Source organism: Myxine glutinosa, chromosome 7, assembly GCF_964187855.1.
Source record: "Myxine glutinosa chromosome 7, kmMyxGlut1.1, whole genome shotgun sequence".
NCBI classification, from domain to species: domain Eukaryota; kingdom Metazoa; phylum Chordata; class Myxini; order Myxiniformes; family Myxinidae; genus Myxine; species Myxine glutinosa.
The window spans coordinates 58,041,438-58,060,214 of NC_136267.1; the positions used below are offsets into that span (position 1 = coordinate 58,041,438).

The 18,777-nt window shown below is 50.5% G+C and overlaps 1 protein-coding gene across 5 annotated transcripts in view; it reads right to left on the minus strand.

Moving 5' to 3' along the window:
* LOC144888143 (uncharacterized) overlaps positions 1 to 18,777 on the minus strand; it is a 1,118,715-nt gene that overhangs the window by 1,034,239 nt on the left and 65,699 nt on the right. The window contains exon 1 of one of the 5 annotated variants that reach the window (XM_078781772.1): positions 935 to 2,320. The exons of the other annotated variants lie outside the window; for them this stretch is intronic. The gene's annotated coding sequence lies outside the window, so the exon portion shown is untranslated. Of the gene's footprint in view, positions 1 to 934; positions 2,321 to 18,777 lie in introns of those variants that run through there. 5 annotated transcript variants of the gene reach the window in all.

Consider the following 18,777-nt stretch of genomic DNA (forward strand, 5'->3'; position numbering starts at 1 on the left):
GAAACCAAACTTGTTTAGTCAAAGACAAGCAAACATTGCAAAGGCAGAGCATTGTATCGATGGAAATTAGTTTTACCAAACACAATGGAAATGGTAAACAAGTTATTTGAATGCTAATTCACTTCTCTCTCGGGTCAGTCAATGTGGCACCAGCTGTATCATATTCTTTACCCTGAAAACCTCCTCTTTACATCAATATCTATCGAAAACCTACTTATTGAACTCAGTAAAACATTTATATCTATATTTTAGTATATTTTACAGGCATAACTTAACGAGATTTCATAAATCATTATTCGACATTGTACAGGATGAATTCATCATTTGGAAGACCTGGATCAAACATGATGTTGAAATATCAAAGCACTGTGTGTGTGTGTGTGTGTGTGTGTGTGTGTGTGTGTGTGTGTGTGTGTGTGTGTGTGTGTGTGTGTGTATATATACATATATATTGTTACTACGGAACCGGAGTACGGCACTCCCCTTGGGGGGGGGGGGGTTAATCCCCCCTTCTATTTTCACTGGCCGTCTCCGCTCCTGACGCTGCACAGCTACCTCCGGAAAGGCAGGTGCACAGCCCCGTTCGTACCGCGGACAGATGTTAATTGCCGAGCGGTTTTAGCAACCGCGGCACGAAGTATTAACAAGGACTAGACCCGATTCTTGAACGTTGGCCAAATCGTGCCGCAGGTATTCAATTGGGAAATCACTAAAGCGACGCGGATGTAAGGGAAAGAAAGGCAAGGTAGGAAGAACAAATCTAATTTATTATTATTATTTACAAGACCAAAAGAACCAAGGAGAATGGAAAGATAAGAAAATAATTACAGAAAGAGGGACGGACCAGAAGGACACAGTGCAAATATTAGCTTAACTACTGCAGTCTTACTTAAACCCAGGGACGAGACAAAAGACAGACTACAAGCACACTTACACGGGGGATGATGACAGGAATGGCAGGAGGTGGCTGGCTGGAGGGAGAGGAAGGTTCAGCTGGACGCTGGCTGGGGCTTGATCCCGCACGGGACGTCGGCCTGGACCTCGACGGCCACCGATGCCACCGCAAACTGGTTCCCGCGTAGCAGCGAGTCGAAGCTGCGTGGTGGAGTCAAAGCTGCGTGGTGGAGTCAAAGCTGTGTGGTGGAGTCAAAGCTGTGTGGTGGAGTCAAAGCTGCGTGGTGGAGTCAAAGCTGCGTGGTGGAGTCAAAGATGCGTGGTGGAGTCAAAGCTGCGTGGTGGAGTCGAAGCTGCATGGTGGAGTCAAAGCTCATCTCTCTTGTGGGGGCGTTGCGTGATGGGCTCGCTCTCTGACGCATCTGCCGACTTCTTAAAGATCTTCCTGCGCGTCTCTCTCAAAAGGCTTGCGCGCGCGCTTTTATTGCGTCTGGGGCGATCAAGCCGCCGGCCTCCAGGACACGCCCATCGGTGAGCTCGCCTCGGCCTTGATTGGTCGCGAGGGCTCACCGATCCCGCCCCTAGAGGAGGCGTTGGCAAAGCCATGCCTTGTTCCTGGCACTGGGCTGACTACTCCCACCTTCTGCTCCGAGATGACCTCGTGCTCAATGGAGTCTTGCGGCGAAAAACACGGTCCCAAAGCAGCAGCGGCGAATGCAGAAAACCGCACGCAGAAAACCGCCCAATGCAGTTGGCAATGGCTGACAAAAGGGGAATTGGAAGGGAATCTACCTTATTTCAATTCGGTGCAATGGAGTGTCAATGAATGGAAGACAAAGCCTTAAAGTAATACACATAATAAGGAGATAACTACCAAAAAAGGAAATCTATGATTTGCTACGTGATTGTATATGGAATAACTAAGAGGACAACCTTTGACCTTTATACACAAACTGGAGGGTGATATTTACAACAATTCATTACACTAACAACAATACAAAAAAAACCACAACAATTCTCAAATCTCAAATCCACAACACTGCACCCTCCTCCTCTTAGGCACGTCCCGGGCCTATTACTTTTACCTTTAGTGTGGCACGTAGATGTAGTTCCCTCTACATTTAACCTGACCCTGAGTGTGACAGTTTTAAAACACAAATAAATATGTCCGCTGCTGCATTGCACCCTATCTAACAGATTTACGCCCACAGCTAACTGAATTGCGGAATTGTCTTCAAACTACAACATGAACAATGGGGGAGCATTATTTACAGTTGACGCTACTTGTATTTACAAAACTAACCCAGGACCTGTGATTGTTCTTTTGGGGGGGGAGACAGCCTGCCCTGCATCGACGCACCATACAGCACCAAAAACGCACCAAAACACCATACCAGTGCACAGTCATTGCAGTTCAAACAAAAATAACCAAACAAACCCTGCTGGTGGTCTTGCTCTTCGGCTCCCTCTGCTGGCTAATGCTCTTCCAGATGTTGTCAACTTGTTCTTCTTACTGGCGGCCTATTTGGACATAATAAAAAGGCACACAATGCGTCCATTTTTTATTTATTTATGGCCCACAGGGCCGACTAGGGGTGGTTCACCTGTATGGCATAGGTGCCATGTTACCAAGGTCCGCCAGCAAGATCTCGGGCCATCATGGCCGGTTCCAGCAGAGGGGCCATGCTCCAACCCGTGGGGTCCATCAGTGGTGCTCAGCCACAGACATGTGGTCCATAAGTGGTGCATCGATGCAGGCAGCTGTGGTTGCGAGAGTTCTGGCACACAATGGCTGACTCCCGCACGCTCCCCTCGGCGCCCAGTGGCGCACAGTCCTCGGGTGGGAGACAGGGGGATAGAAGACAGGTGAGTGAGGGGTAAGATCACAAGGGTACACATCAAACAAGGCAATGCAAGATGAGGTGCGTACGGAGAGCGAGGTGAGAAAGCTCGTCCCTACCGTACGTCACCCCCCCCCCCCCCCTTGTTACCTACTCTACCCTTGCCCTTACCCCATATGTACAAAAATCTACACATTTACAAATTTGTCACTACTGTCTCGTCTCACCTATATTTCCCCTATACCAAATTCGTCCCCACAATCCCTCTAACCAAATTTGCCATCATCCAAACCATCATCAATCCTCATAAGGAGGGCGAGATGGAACATCAGCACAATGTCACACCCACGTCATGATGCGTCTCACATTTCAAACATTTGCACAAAAATAATAATAAAAACAACCTGGCATGGTGTGGAGTTCTGTCACCTCAGGTGAGTGGATGTAGATGGTGCATGACTTCAAACCTAACTACTTCCTAAATGAAATTAACACACTTTACACTACCCGGGGTCTTTCCCTGCCAAACCATTGGCCATCTTACTCTATTCAGTTTTAAGAACCAAATTCCCATTGACCAAACTGTGGTGCTTCTCAATTTGGGGTCTCACTCCCCCAATTCAACTCCCTGTGCCCTTGCACAATTTCAGGACTGGGTCGTGTGGCTCTCCCAGCAGGTCTACCCACCTGCACACCTCCACCACTGTAGTTGCCTCCGAGCTTACCTGCTCCTCACCCAACCTATCTAACTGGGGAAGGCCCTCTGGCGCTCTCCCCACTCGGTGCCCTCTCTGGCACTGGGCTACCCGGGTCCGTCCTCCGGATCCTCGGGCCCCATCCACAACTCTAATGGCTCCCAGAGCCCACCTGGGGCCTCACCTGGCCGACATCCTCACAGTGGTGGAGTGCCCATTCAACTACACATACTAACAGGCCACACGCCCAGCCATTTCCACGTCACTAATGCACCCATCCAAACACCATTCTTCCACACGCACCACAGATGCCAATATCCAGCCACAATTTACCTGTGCCCTCTACCTAACACTGACACTACCCTCCCCAGGTATTCGTGATGGGGTCCATCCTCCTTTCCCCCATCCACACCTTCGCACCATCCACTCCACTCCACAGTTTCCACCATACTCACTCCATACCATCCATTCCATACTCCATCTATTCCACTCAACCATTCTCCATTCGCCTGTAGTTGCACACCTGTGCAATCACTCCTACTGGTGCTTCCTGCACCCTCCTTCCTCCCTGGACCATTTGGTCAACACAACACTCAATCACTATTACTCACTCATGCACTGCTCCATACACCTCCATGCTCAACACAACTCACAATCACCTCCCGAGCATTGCCTAGCAATTCCTCATTTCACAAAGCCCGAGAGGCACCCATCGGCTGCACCACGGACGCACCCATCGGCTGCACCACGGGCGCACCCACGGCCACCACGGACACACGCACCGGCGGCACCACGGACACACCCACCGGCTGCACCACGGACACACGCACCGGCAGCACCATGGACACACCCATCGGCTGCATCACGGACACGCCCATCGGCTGCATCACGGACACGCGCACCGGCGGCACCACGGACACACCCACCGGCTGCACCACGGACACACCCACCGGCTGCACCACGGACACACGCACCGGCGGCACCATGGACATGCGCACCGGCGGCACCACGGACACGCGCACCAGCGGCACCACGGACACACCCACAGGCTGCACCACGGACACACGCACCGGCGGCACCATGCACACACCCATCGGCTGCACCATGGACACGCGCACCGGCGGCATCACGGACACACCCACCGGCTGCACCACGGACACACTCACCGGCGGCACCATGGACACACCCATCAGCTGCACCATGGACACGCGCACCGGCGGCACTACGAACACACCCACCGGCTGCACCATGGACACACGCACCGGCGGCACCATGGACACACCCATCGGCTGCACCACGGACACGCGCACCGGCGGCACCACAGACACACCCACCGGCTGCACCACGGACACACGCACCGGCGGCACCATGGACACACCCATCAAGTGTTCCACACACCTGTTCGTCACTTGCACCCCATGCAAGCTCATCCACTCAACACAATGTCACTCATCTCTCACTTCTCACAATACGCTGCTGAGTACACTTTCAACACACACACACACACGGCATCATCTGACCTACCTGGTGCCCTGCTAAAACTCGCGCTTCCCCGTCGCCCCTTATATTATTGCGCTCCCTCGTCATTATCATCCAACTACCCTCTCTATGTCCCCACTACCTGTCCAATGTCGCTACCTAACCTTACCGTTACCTATGGTCATCTTCTCTAGATCCCTACACACGATATCCTAACCCTCCCGGGCTAGTTTTCACTGCCATAAACCCCATAAACCTATAGCTCCTTTGCCCCCTCTGTGAGGGATGGCAGAGTTGCCATCCCACCACATCGGGCATCTTCCACTACCAATTTGGCCCATCCAATTTCAGCCAATCAAAAATTTGCCAATCACTCTACCAATCATCTGCCAATCATCAAATTTTTTCCAATCACAAATTTTGCTGTTCAAATTCACTACTGCTATCACCCTCACACGTCTACTCACTTGAGCCTCTCGGTGCGCCAATTCATTTCCAAAGCTCGGCTTCGCAACGCCGAGCAATGAATGCGGGTGGTTTGTTGCCGGCGGTTGGATTCGTCCGGCATTCGGTGCAGGGAAGGGGGCTTACCCGGGCCGAGATTCCACGCACCATCTCGGCACGGAGCAGTCCGATGGCCTGATCTCGCCCTGCCGGAACGCCTCAACAACAAAGGGTTGCCGTGACGACCCTTCCTCGGTGTCCTTGAACCGGGCCGCCCGCTCCGCTTAGTGGAGCACGGACGCGGCCGTTCAGAGCGAGGACCGGCGTGGATCGTGTACGGCGGTTCTTTCCAAACCGCCGCGGATACGATCCCCGCTGGTTCCCGCAGCACACAACGCCCGGCACGAACCGAGGGCTCGCTTCGGCTACAAGTCGACTAACCGCTATCCCGTTTAGCGTCGATGCTCCACCTGCAGGCTCACACGCATACGCGACCCCTTTCACACTCACCGAGCTCGGCGCTCCAACGCCGCCCGTACACCCCGCGCACTTTGTCACAACACTCGTTCTTGTTCCGCTCACAGACTTTGTCACACACCTGACCACCGCACACCTTAGCACACACTCGTCGTTCGGACACCTCACCAACACACCTCTTCGCGCCCACTCCTCGGTCACATCCCCGGTGACAACCACGGGTGTGCTCTCACTTGCACACCCAATCACGTGCTTGACTACTAACTCGAGTGTGCATTCCCACACGCGCTCGACCATTCCAGGTGTGCATCCTTCCATTCCAGGTGTACATTCTCGCTCACCTGCCACAACCAACTCACGCTCCGTGTCACTCTCACTACTTTCACCACCACCTATGGTCGCGCATTCACCCTTACTCTTGACAGCGCACTCTTTCCTCATGCACCCGTCCGTTACACACCTTTCTCGTGCACACTCTTGCGCACACTCTCCCGTTACATCCCCTGTAACACTCACCACAGGCGTGCATTCTCCCTTACTCTTGACAGCGCACTCTTTCCTCATGCACCCGTCCGTTACACACCTTTCTCGCGCATCCTCTTGCGCACACTCTCCCGTTACTTCCGCCGTAACACTCACCACAGGCGTACACTTTCTCGTTACATCCTCTGTAACACTCACCACAGGTGTGCATTCTCCCTTACTTTTGACAGCGCACTCTTTCCTCATGCACCCGTCCGTTACACACCTTTCTCGCGCATCCTCTTGCGCACACTCTCTCGTTACTTCCTCCGTAACACTCACCACACCACGCTTCCATGTGCTCCCTCGCACACGCGCTACGACCGACTCACTCTCGACAGCACACTCACTCCTTGGTGCGCACTTTTTCCTCACACACCCCAGAGTCGGACATTCTCGCACACCTCCTCTTTCGCACACCGTACCTGTCGCACACTTCACCAACGGCCTCTCACGAACACCCGGATCCAAATCAACCCCCAAGCCGACTGAAGCTTTCCTCACATCATATACATTTCCTCGTATATCGCCACTCACCTTGGCACCTCGTCTCCGCACCTCCTCTGCCACCTGCAAACTCTTTATTTGGTTAGTGAGATCATGATTTGAACACAGACCTTGCACATACTCCATCACTTCCTCCCTTATCTCCTTTTTAGTTTCCCTCCGTCTCTTCTTAATTTCACTCACCCCTTCTTCCACCTCCTCTAATTTTTCCTTTACCTCCTTCATCTCCCTGTGCGCCCCCTCTATCTCTTCCTCTAACGCCACTTTAACCGTTTCTATGTGCGTCCTCACCTCTCGGTCCTTTGTCTCCATTACCTCTGTCACCTCGTCCAACCTCATTGTCAGTCCCTCACGTACCATCTGACATTCCTTCTGTGTCGCTATTAATTCATTTTTTATGTCCTTTTGTGTCGCTTTTAACCCCCCGATTATTGCCGTGTTCTTTTCCACTTGGTCCACTAGTTCCTTTTGTCCCACTGTCAGCTGTTCTACTCCCCTCGTCAGACCCTCTATTCCCCCTTGTAACCTCGCCGTATTATTCCTCACTTCTTTCTCCATACGCTTTTCACCTCGCTTTACCTCCTCGCGTACCCCCGAGACCTCCTCACTTACACCTCGTCGTATCTCCTCTTTCATCTCCTCCATCTCTTTTGTAGATGCCACCCTCATCTGTCCCAATTCATCCCTCTGAGCATCCAATTTACTTTCTAACCCGATTTTCACCTCCTCTATCTGGTTCCCCATCTGTTCGATTTCCCGGGCGGATTGCTCCCCTATTGCCCGCAATTTGTCTTCCATCCTATTTTCTAGCCCCATTAACCCATTTTTCACCCCCTTTATCTGATTCTCCTGGGCAGCCATTCTATTTTCCACCCCCGTTAACCCATTCTTTACCTCTTTTATCCCGTTGTCTAACCCCTCACCGGTACTCCTCACTTCATCCCTCATTACCCCCAATTGCTCACTCTGAGCCCTCGCTTCGCCCCTCATTACCCCCAATTGCTCATTCTGAGCCCTCGCTTCGCCCCTCATTACCCCCAATTGCTCATTCTGAGCCTCCATCCGGTTCCCCAATTGCTGACTATTAGCCCTCATTTCGTCCCTCATTTTGTCCATAAGGGCCCCGATTTGTTGCAACAAAAGGTCCGAATCCAACGGCGGCGCTGCTACGGTCGCGGGCACGGTTAAATTTGGTGCCGCTACACCCACGTGCGCGAGGACGCCATTTTGTGCGCCTGATACCCCCTCAACCACATCCTCCATATACATTTCCCCGAGGTCCTGGGTCAATTCTACCCCATCTATCTCTCCCACCGGCATCCCCTCGCCTTGACCAGCCATGGCGCGATTTCAAAATTCGGGTTTTGCTTTAAAAACAAAACAATTTCCAGCAGCTTGTAATTTTGAGCGCGTTAAACGCTTCAGGTCCGAATCCGACACTTCTGACACCAATTGTTACGCCAATAGTACAATTGGTGTTCCAAAATTAGGGCTAAATAAATTTAGTCCCAGGTCCGAATCCGACATTCCTGACACCAATTGTTACGGTCCGCGGATATGGATGTTGTTTGCCGAGCGAAGGCACCGCGGCCGAACAGTTGTTCCCCGACTAAACCCGATTCACCCAAACGTTGGCCGTATCGCGCCACAGCTACTCAATAGGGAAAAGACTAAGACGACGAATGCAAAGAGGAAAAAGAAGAAGACGTACAGAAGAGTAACGGGGTTTATTATTTACACACACATAAGCAATAAGAGCAGTCACGATTATTTACAGGTGACATGAAAACGCAGGTGACACAGTGAAAATTACTAGCTTATACGGACTTAATTACCTACCCAGGACAGCACGAACAAAACAAACTCACGTACGCAAATGGATGGAAGGGTAGGAATCGTTTGGAGGGATGAGCAGGTGGGATCACAGGGCACAGCGAGCAGGTCCACTCCGGGCGGGAAGCGAGGAGCCGGCAGCTCCTTGTATTTGGCTTTACAGCGCACGCCGGCAGGGTCACTCGGCGGGTTGAAACGGGGCTGGTTGAAGCGGCTCTTTGTCAAAGGCTTTTCGTATCTCTCACGCAACTCCGGTGCAACTCTGAACTCTCTCCCGGTGGACTGCCAACCCTCTTACGCACCTGGACTCATCTGCCGTATCTCTCGTGTAGCTTGTCCCAGCGATCGTCGCACCCTTCTCTCATACCTTCAGCGCGGGTCTGACACGCCCTCCTCGGTTTCGGTACCGCCCTCCCCCCCGTGCTCTGTTTCGTGACCTTGTATGGTAATCCCACGGGCTTGTCTCCTTACTTGGGCATGGCACCGACGGCACGCCCCTCGTGGCGAGCCACGGGCTTGGTTCCTTATTTGGGCATGGGGCTGAACAGCCCCGCCCTTCGTGGCGCGCCCTGGGCTTGCCTCTCCCCGGGCGACCCCGCCCCTCCTGTTCAAACAGAGCACGGAGCACATATTCACTATAGCAGCGAAATGAGAGGGCGTGCACCCCACGCTTGTGAACTGCTTTACACGCAGATGGAGAGTTTGGCTGGTAAATGGAAGTATTGAAGGGGAGCTATTCTTAATTGATTCGGGGCAATGGAGTATTATTTTAATGGAAGACAAGGCCTTACTCTAAAACACATAATAAAATATAAGCTACTGAGCAAGGGTTTTATCGGGTCCTTCAATGTGGTGTTTCATGGAATTAACTACCGAGACGCCCTTTTTACCTTTACACAACTCTGGAGGCACGAGGGGCCATATCCAACCAATGTTACACAACAATTTACCACTACAATACACACAATCAAAAAAATGCAATCCTCATATCCGCAACAATATATATATATATTGTCATGTAGCTGATTATTAACTGTTAGTTAATTGTCTGTTATGCTGTTAGGTAGCTGTTAATTGTCAGGTAGCTGATTTGTTACTGCATAAGCTCTGTTATAAATGCTGTTTAAAAATGTTATTTCATAAGTTAATAAAAGGTTTTCGCTTTGCCATAGTTTAAAATGAGAAAATACTCGCTTCATCTGTGCAGAACAGATGGCTTCGTTGTATACGTGCGTCCTTTACAGGCTAGATAGCCTAGTCGTAAACTCTCTCCTTGATCCGCAGACGGCGCCTCGAGCCGCGGGCAGGAAGGCGGATTATATATGTGTGGAATGTGGACCTTCTTTGATAGACTGTTAAAACATTAACTAAATACTTCGTATAATCAAAGTGACGCTTGAGTTACGATAAATATGCTCTGGATTTAAGTTTAAATGAGAAAGTGAGCTGGAAGGTACATTCAACACCTGGAACTCATCAGAACGCCCTCATACATTTTATGGCCTTATCAGAACCAGGAATGCAATCCCCCTTCAGTGAGTTATATTTTCTGTCACCTCGGAGCCTTGAAAACACATCTGGTCCGGATCCTAACGGTGCGTGCTTCACTCCTCCTAGACGGAAGGACGGATGACGGTGGGAGGACCCTTTGCCAGTTCCTTTGTCCTCTCGGACTCTAGCGGAGATTCTCTGATAAAGCGTGTCCCTATATAAATGAACTGTGAATCGATGTGCTTTTAGGAAGGTTGACATGGCATGATGGTCCTTCGTGCTGTAGACGTCTTCGTTTCCTCCAGATCTGTGTAATTGGTATTTAATAAAGTTCGTCATTCTCAATCTGTTGGTGGAATTCTGTTACGATCAAGGAGTCCTCCCGACATTTTTATGGTGCCATGACTCGGATTGCAGCAGCGCGAGGACAAGAGGCGCGGACCCCGAACGACCGGAGGGAGGCTGCCTGAGGCCGGCGCCGGCACGCTGATTTGTTTTAAGGTGAGCATTGTCTTGTATTAAAGGGCTACTTTTCCAAATTCGAACCTCCCTCCCTCGAGCGGGCTCAGTCCGCTTCCTTGCCATCTGCCCTGCCTGCTCTCCGAACGAAAATTGTAAGTAAAGGCTATTTTCAAGCCTCAGAATGACGAGCCTTTGTTAAATTCACCAGGATAACATTAAGAATAACGCTAAGGGTAGAATTTGCGCAGGATAACATTAAGAATAACGCTAAGGGTAGAATTTGCGCAGGATAACAGTAAGGATAACGTTACAGTTAGCAAGGAGGAGGGGGAAATGTGAGGTCGGACAGCCATAAGGCCTAGGTGGCCAAGAACTTTCCAGGAAGGATCAGCCCAGAGACAAGATGGGGTATGCCATTGCATGCCAGGGCAAGAAGGGCTGTGGCTAACGTAGAGGGCCAAAGGAACATGGCCAGGAAAAGGGAAATGCGCAGGTACCAGGTAGGCTTGACAAGAAGGTAGTGACAACTACGAGGTCAAGCCAGGAAGCTCGAGACTAAGCTCTAGACAAGAGGAAGGATCAGCCCAGAGCAATAAGATGGGAAGCAAGCTAACGAAAGAGGGGGAGCCCCTCAAGGGAACCCCGGCATCTTTCATGTTTAAGAGGCATCATTTTGCCGCGGTAAGACCAGGAAAAGACTGGGCTGTTTTAACTAAAGATTTGAGTAATCCCTGGCCAGAGGAGGGATCGTTTGCACTTGACAAATTGGAAGTGCTGTACGGAGCTTTGGATAAGCTAGAGAAAGAAAGGAAACACTTCCCACCCGATTAATTGGAAGGTGTATGGGTGGTGGGAAAAGGAAGGGATGAAGCGACTGGCGGCCTCAAGACAGGCTAGCTTGGCAGGGGAAGTACTGAAGCTTCAGGGCCAAAAGAAACAAGCAGACAAGGTTCAGGACAAAACAATTAGGGAGGTAGTTAAGCAAGCAAATCAGCGGCTAATGCCGCTCGTCCAAAATCCGGACCAAGACCCCGCGGTAGGGGAGGTAGCTACCATGCCTCTACCCCCCCCAAGCCCTGAGCCCTGTCCCCGGGCCACAGGCACCACCTCTCCCACCCCCGCCCCTGTTTCCCCAGGGGTTAGACCCCCAGAGAACTAGACCAGCCGCCCCTCAGGTTCACCTTAGCCCGGGTAATCCATTTAGAGGACAAGAGGTTAGTGGGGCGGACAGCGGGTTCGCGGCCCCAGTAGGGCTAGGAGAACTGTACCCCTCATTGGAAGGGTTCACGGAATCGGAGAACCCACAGCCTACAATCGGGATGTGTCCCTTAAAAACCATAGGACTGAGAGCGGGGGCACCCATTAACATCAGGGTACCCTGGAGAGAATCAGACTTGGCGTCTATGCAGGAGCGGGTGAGAACCCTGCTGGCTGAAGAGCCCGGTCAGATACCGGAATTTATGCGTTTGTGGATACAAAATACAGGCGCAGATTGGCGGGACGTCTGCCATATGGGGAAGGCTGTATTGCCCGCGCGGGTGTGGGACCAGGCCAAAATACACGCACGCTGGCCAAATGTAGCACCAACCCCGGCCCAAACCGTGGCCCAGACCCTCGTCGACTGGAATGCCCTTGTCGACCTATTGTTGACCGGGGTATACACCGCACTGATGCCAGCCGCGGGGCCAGATTGGAATAAAATATACGGCCTAAAACAGAAACATGGCGAAGCAGCAATCGATTGGAGAGAGAGGGTAGAAAGAGCAGTGTTAAAGTGGGGAGGACTGGGCCAGGTGCGGGCACAAGATCTCCCTCGCGCTGTAGTGAACAATTTTATGGTAGAAGGGATGAGACCGGCAGTTAGGAAGCGCATTCAAACGGCTATGATAGGATGGAGGAACACCCCAACCGACCAACTAGTTGAAGCGGCCGAGCAATGTGGCGACGGCGACGATAAGAAGGCCGATGTAAAGGACGACATGTTGCAAATGCTTGTCCAGGAAAAAAGGGCCCCCTCCCCAAAATTGGAACCCACAAGGGCCCCCTCCCCAAAACTGGAACATGCAGGGGCCCCCTCCACAGCCGCAGAATTGGGCCGTGCAAACCACCCCCCCAAGACCTGAGCTCAGTCCCGGGGCTCTAGGCAACACCCCAACACCCCGCCCTGCCATACCATTTCCACCTCAACCCACCCCGTCCAACCCGTCCCAAAAATCCTTTTCCTTGAATGAGAGACGTAATATGAATGAACAAAGATTGTACATGGGAGTGGCTGGAGGAGGGGCATGATTTGAGTCGATCGGGTGTTCGCGCGACGTCTGGGAGACTCACTGGTATACGAATGAGGAATGAATGTATATTGGGATATTAATTGACGTGTGTATCTGGCCAATGTATTTGTCTGTATGACATATGCAAAGCAGAGGGTTTCGGTGTGAAGCTTTGTAAGTGGTCTGCTCGACGTGCGGGAAATCCAGGCCGGGAATGTCGATTTTAGCGTCTATCCGAGGGACCAGGTGAGGTCCTTAACTGAGTCCGGATTTTCATTTGTTTGGGAGTGTTTGGGAGCGATTTGATACAAATCGGGTCAGGAGAGCACTCGGAGGAACGTTGATATGAAGCGGTTTCTTGGAGATGGTTACAAGATGGGCTGCCTTTGTCTTTCGAGCGGCAGTCGGGCAGAAATTTTGAATTTGTTGAATTAAATTCAGAATTTGAATCGAATCGTATGTTTGACTTGAATTGAAGAGTTCATTCAATGACAGAGTGAAGAATTCAGTCAACTCAACTGAATTCAGAAGTTGAATTTAGAATACGGAGTTTGCTCAGAGTGCAGGTGATAACCTGCCTACTCAAAAAGGATGTGCCCCGCACGGTGGGAGGTCCGTGAATGGTTGACAAAAGGTTTCTTGAATTGCCTGCAGGAATTATGCGATTAACGATTATATTGTGTATTAGTGACTGGTGGATTGTATGAGTATATCCCTGAGGCCGATGTGACCTTGGGAGTCAATGGGTCGTGTAATGAGAAAGATTACAGTTTTGCTGGTATGAAATTATGTCATGGTGTGAAATGCGGTCAGAGGTGCGAAATACACACCCTTGATCTGGAGAGAGAGCGGAGGTTGTGGTTTCATTGCTGTGTCTGTCTGTGGAGTTATATTTCTGAGGCATGGATTTCAAGGAGGAGGTGTGTGCCCCGAGAGGATTGTGGGTCGCAGATTGGGCACTCTGGGTGGGCACTGGGGGCTGCAGTTGTGTGGGCGCACAGGAGAGTGCAGGGGGAGTGGGCGCGAGGAGGTGTGTTGATGAAGTGTGCGACCGAGGAGGGATGTGCGAAAGGTGTGCACCAGGTAGTAAGGGTGCTGCATGGTAAAGCACGTCTCCCACGGAAGTTCCTGGGCGGATTGTTGACGGTTGTTTGATTCGTAGGGTGTTAGCATTTTGCAATGTGGAGCCTCAATAATGGTCGTTTGTCTGTCCGGATGTGGAGTTCTTGCAGGGGCGGGATGTCGCCGGACTTGTATTATTTGTGGGATGAAAGCGCTGGTTACCCCAATTTGAAGTTTGACCTTTTGAAGTTTATTTGACCTTTGTTCGAGATATGCAAGGGAAAAAGGTCAGAGGTAATTCACTAACCTTGGAAGGACGACAGGCTGAGTCAATCTACTGGGTGTTGCTTTAACGGCAGGATATAGAACTTAAATCTGGAAAGAAAGGACATATATTGTTGGTTAAAACTGAAATCATGTACGTAATTAGTGAACAGAGAATGTCGAGTTCTGTTTTTTGTTGTTGTGGTTGTCGTTGACGTCTCAATAGGTGATTCAGGGGACTCAAGAAATAAACAGATTTCCGGTGCCGACCGGAAGCGTCAGGTACAGTATGCTTTGAATTTAATTTAACCGGGCTGAGTACAGTGACGTGTTTGATCGAGCTCTGGGGATAGTCATGTTAAATGGAGGACATTTGGGAGGATGCAAAGAGATGCAAGTAACATGGATTAAGTTGTGGTATCAAGAGGTGGGTGCCCAGGTGTATTGTGGTTATTATAACTTGCTGATTATTGGGGGCGCACCAAGTACAGATCGGGTTGCATGGTGGAGCATGCATGCATGGAGCGTGGAGCTTGGAGCATGCATGGAGCATGGAGCAGGGTGGAACACCCCGTGTGGTTGGAGGTTGCAATTGCGTGAAATGCAGTGAACATGCCCGACTTTTGGCTTTGCGAGGCTCCAGATAGAAGTTGGCATTTCGATACTGTGGATTATATTGTGCCTGTCTGGAGAGGTGATGTCCTGTGCTGAGGCTGGTGACACGCCTCTGTTATTTGTCTGTCTGTCTGTCTGATTGTAAGTCTGTGGTACGATGGAGGGCTAATTGAGTGCCCAGGTGTCATTGTATTAAACATCGGAATGCACCTTTGGGAGGACCACCAACTGTTCCATGGAGGTAAATATGGCAGTGTAAGCTCGCTGAGGAAGAGTTACCTGTAGTAGGGGACGTAACAGATTGGTGGATTATAATGACGGGGGAGCGCAATAGTATAAGAGGCGACTGGGAAGCGCAAGTCTCAGAAGGGAGTAGTCAGCTTAAATGATACAGTGTGTGGGAAGGAGGTGATGAAAGCGTGGATGAGGGTTTCTGCAGCCGTGGAGGAGAGGGATGGACGGAGACGGGCGATGTTTTTAAGGTGAAAGAAGGCTGTCTTTATGATCTGTTTAGGGTATTTGTCAAAGGAGAGGGTTTGGTCAATGATGATGCCAAGATTCCGGATGTGAGGGAAGGTGGATACTGGGAAACCATCAATGTTGAGGGCAGAGTTATGGGTGGTTGAGGTCGTTGTGGGTTGTTGTTGATCTGAAGCCAGGATTTTATTTCAGTGATGCAGTTTGTCAGGATAGAGCGGGTTGTGGTGATTGAGCCGTTGTAGATGTCATCAATTTTGCTTTGGATGAATGAAAGGAAGGAGATGCAGTTGTCTACTGTGAATGACAGGTGGTGTGTGTTATCGTTGTTGTCTTGGAAGTTCAGTTGTTGACATAGTCCGGAGTGTTCTAATTTGCACAGGGAATGACAATTGGGATGACAATTGAAAAGAAAAAATTGAGTAAGTTACAAGTTTTGTTTTGTTGATCTGGGGACAAGCTAGTTTGATGGGTACCCTGGGGTCTTCGGCGTGTCTATGTGTTTGTCTGTCTGTTACACCGGACTCTTGAATGGGTTTTCATGAGACGAATTTCAGACATAACAACAGTGGGAATCTATTTTGAGCGAATCACAGTGGGTGAGAAAAACATTGTGTGTGACCAGACACCAGAACTGACCAGAATTGGAATTGGAATTGACCAGACAGTAAGACATATTTCCAATAAATAGACCAGGTTATTTCTATTATTTGTTTATTCGCGAAAATAAATAAATAATAGGGGGAGGTTCATGGAGGTTAATGGTGGTTTGTTTGTGGTAATTCTAGTTGAAACTCTAGCTGAAATAATTTTCGTTTATTTTTTATTTTTATTTATTATTGATGTAGGAAACAGGCAAATGGGATGCTGAGAAAAGGATTAGAGAAAATTGGATTGAATTTAAAATCGAATATTGGATAAAATTGGATCCACTTGGAAAAAGTGGATTAGGAAATTGGTGACCAGGTGTTCCCAGGGCGCTTGTGGACCAGGTGTTCCACCAGAGGAAAAAGACCAGGTGTTCGTGGAGCACTTCACCTGCAAGAACGCCCTGGAAAAGGTGGACGGGACCATTCCAGGTATTGCCGACTACACCAACCGCTGTCTTTTGCGAGGGCAAGACCTCGTGGATCCACGCCACGCACTGTAAGTTGGCCATACAAGCACCAGACACTACACCACAGCAACCACAGTAAGGATGGGCCTAATCATAGGTACGATACTATTGATAGCGACAGCAGCTAGGGGAAGCTCCGATTCCAATAGATGCGAAAACGGAACCCGACACCTCACCGTAACATGGGGACAAAGAGTATCACTACCATGTTTCGAACAGAAAGCCCTGCACACAAATTGGGTAAGCGTAAGATGGCTAGCACTGTCGGCAGGGCCTGGACGAGTTGGCATTGTACTACGAAAGCAACGAGAGTTCCGGGAAAACGGGCAAGCTAGCATTAAGACCTTGGCCCAACCAGGATACAAATGGGGAACCCCTGATTTTAAGCTACAAACACGCACACGCCTAGAGAAAGGCATGACTATGCAGGTCCGGTGCAGCGTCTGGACCCCTGGCGCGGCCAGTGGCAAAACTAAATACACACCATGCATCGAATACATACTCACGCCGCAACCCCAGGATAAGGCCCCAAAGAAGGGTGAAAACACATATTGGAAAGTGGCAAGAGAGGTGGCGACAATTCAAAATAGGACACACTGCTGGTCGTGCATGCACTTTCCCCAAGCAGGCACCACAGGAATACACATGATAGTGCTACCTCTGTCCCTCAATGACCTTTGCTCACAACCTATCGATTCCCCATGTTTAGTCACCACGCTGGAAAGAGAAGGGGTTGGCAACGGCAAGAGTTGCAATCGACAATTTAATTATCGCCCGTCAATGATTGCCCATGTGGCCGAGAGGCCTGCCCCCGTCTGGGTCAAACCACAGAAAGGGATGGTCTGCCTCCAGGGTTCCGGCCACTTGCGTATGGGAGAATCAGAATGCGCCTACACTCTCCCCGGGAAGCTGGGACAAGGGAGCTCGGGGATTACATTACGAATAGTACTGCAAGATAAACACAACCACAACATAACGGCTATAACATTCTCTAGGGGGGTTAGTAGGATTAATGGGGTGATAAAGGGACTCCAGTGCTTATCCACCCACCTGGTCCCACCCCATGGGACAATGTTTATATGCGGCGACAAGGCTTACCCCTATTTACCAAATAATTGGGGGGGCACATGTTATCTTGGTTCAGTCCTTCCTGACGTTGAGATACTGGATGAGCTAGACCCAAAGTCCTTGGACAGGCGACATAAGAGGTCAGTCATGAACGAAGATGGAACCACTAAACTACACGGGAGCCTATGGGAAAAGGTGTTAGGTTTCTTCTTCCCAGGTGCGGGCACAGCCATGAACAGCTTCCGGATAGATAAATTGGCTTTGGCCCTAGAAAAGGTGGCAAACGACACCGCTACGGCTCATGACATACTATTGGACACGGTAGTTCACATGCGTACAATGGTGATGCAGAATCGGGTGGCTTTGGACATGCTCCTGGCAGAGAAAGGAGGGGTATGCGGAATAATAGAGGGAAAATGTTGCACTTACATACCTGATCCATCCGAAGGAGTGTCAGCCGCAATAGTGAGACTAATGGGAAACTAGCCACGCCCTGACGATCGATCGGATCGCGCGCGAGAACTCTTATAAATTTAGGTGGCTCACTGACTGGTTCCGGGGATGGACGGGCACTATAGTGAAGTGGTTATTGACCGCACTGGCCGTGATAATCGGGGTAGTAATTTGGGGGGCACTAATGAAATCTTTAGTCCTCCTCTGTATGAGAAAGTACTTAACAGGATGGAAAATGAAGAAGCCGCCGACAACGACTATGGTTCTGACCACAGAGGCCGTCGACCTGAATGGGTCCTTCAACAAGGCAGATGTGACCGGCGCTTCAGAAAATTGTATTGAATTTTGTGATGACTGTGATACTTGTGTTGAAAATCCCTTGTGGGAACTGGCTGCTGCCTGTATTGATGTTTGTGATGACTGATACTTGTGTTGTAAACCCCTTGCGTGTACTGGCTAACGCCTCTTATGTATTACAAGCTCACAGCTGTACACCCCCTTCCGACCCAACTATGGATCTGATTGCGACGCTGGGTCTGGCAGTCGAGGGACCCGACGTGGATATCCTAGACCCGCAAGCCGACCAGGCGTCCATGGGAGACTTTGACATAAAGGAAGTCCCTCTCTTTGCTTCAAATGTTTCGGATCTCTTTGCTTCAAGTGATTCGGATTTTAACGCTCTGTACCCTGACCAGGAACATGAGACACAAGATACTGACAACATTATGTATTCCCCAGAACAGCAGCACGTGAGAGATCTCATGGGCATGATCGTTGATTAACTTCGAAGATCTGCAAGGACCGCG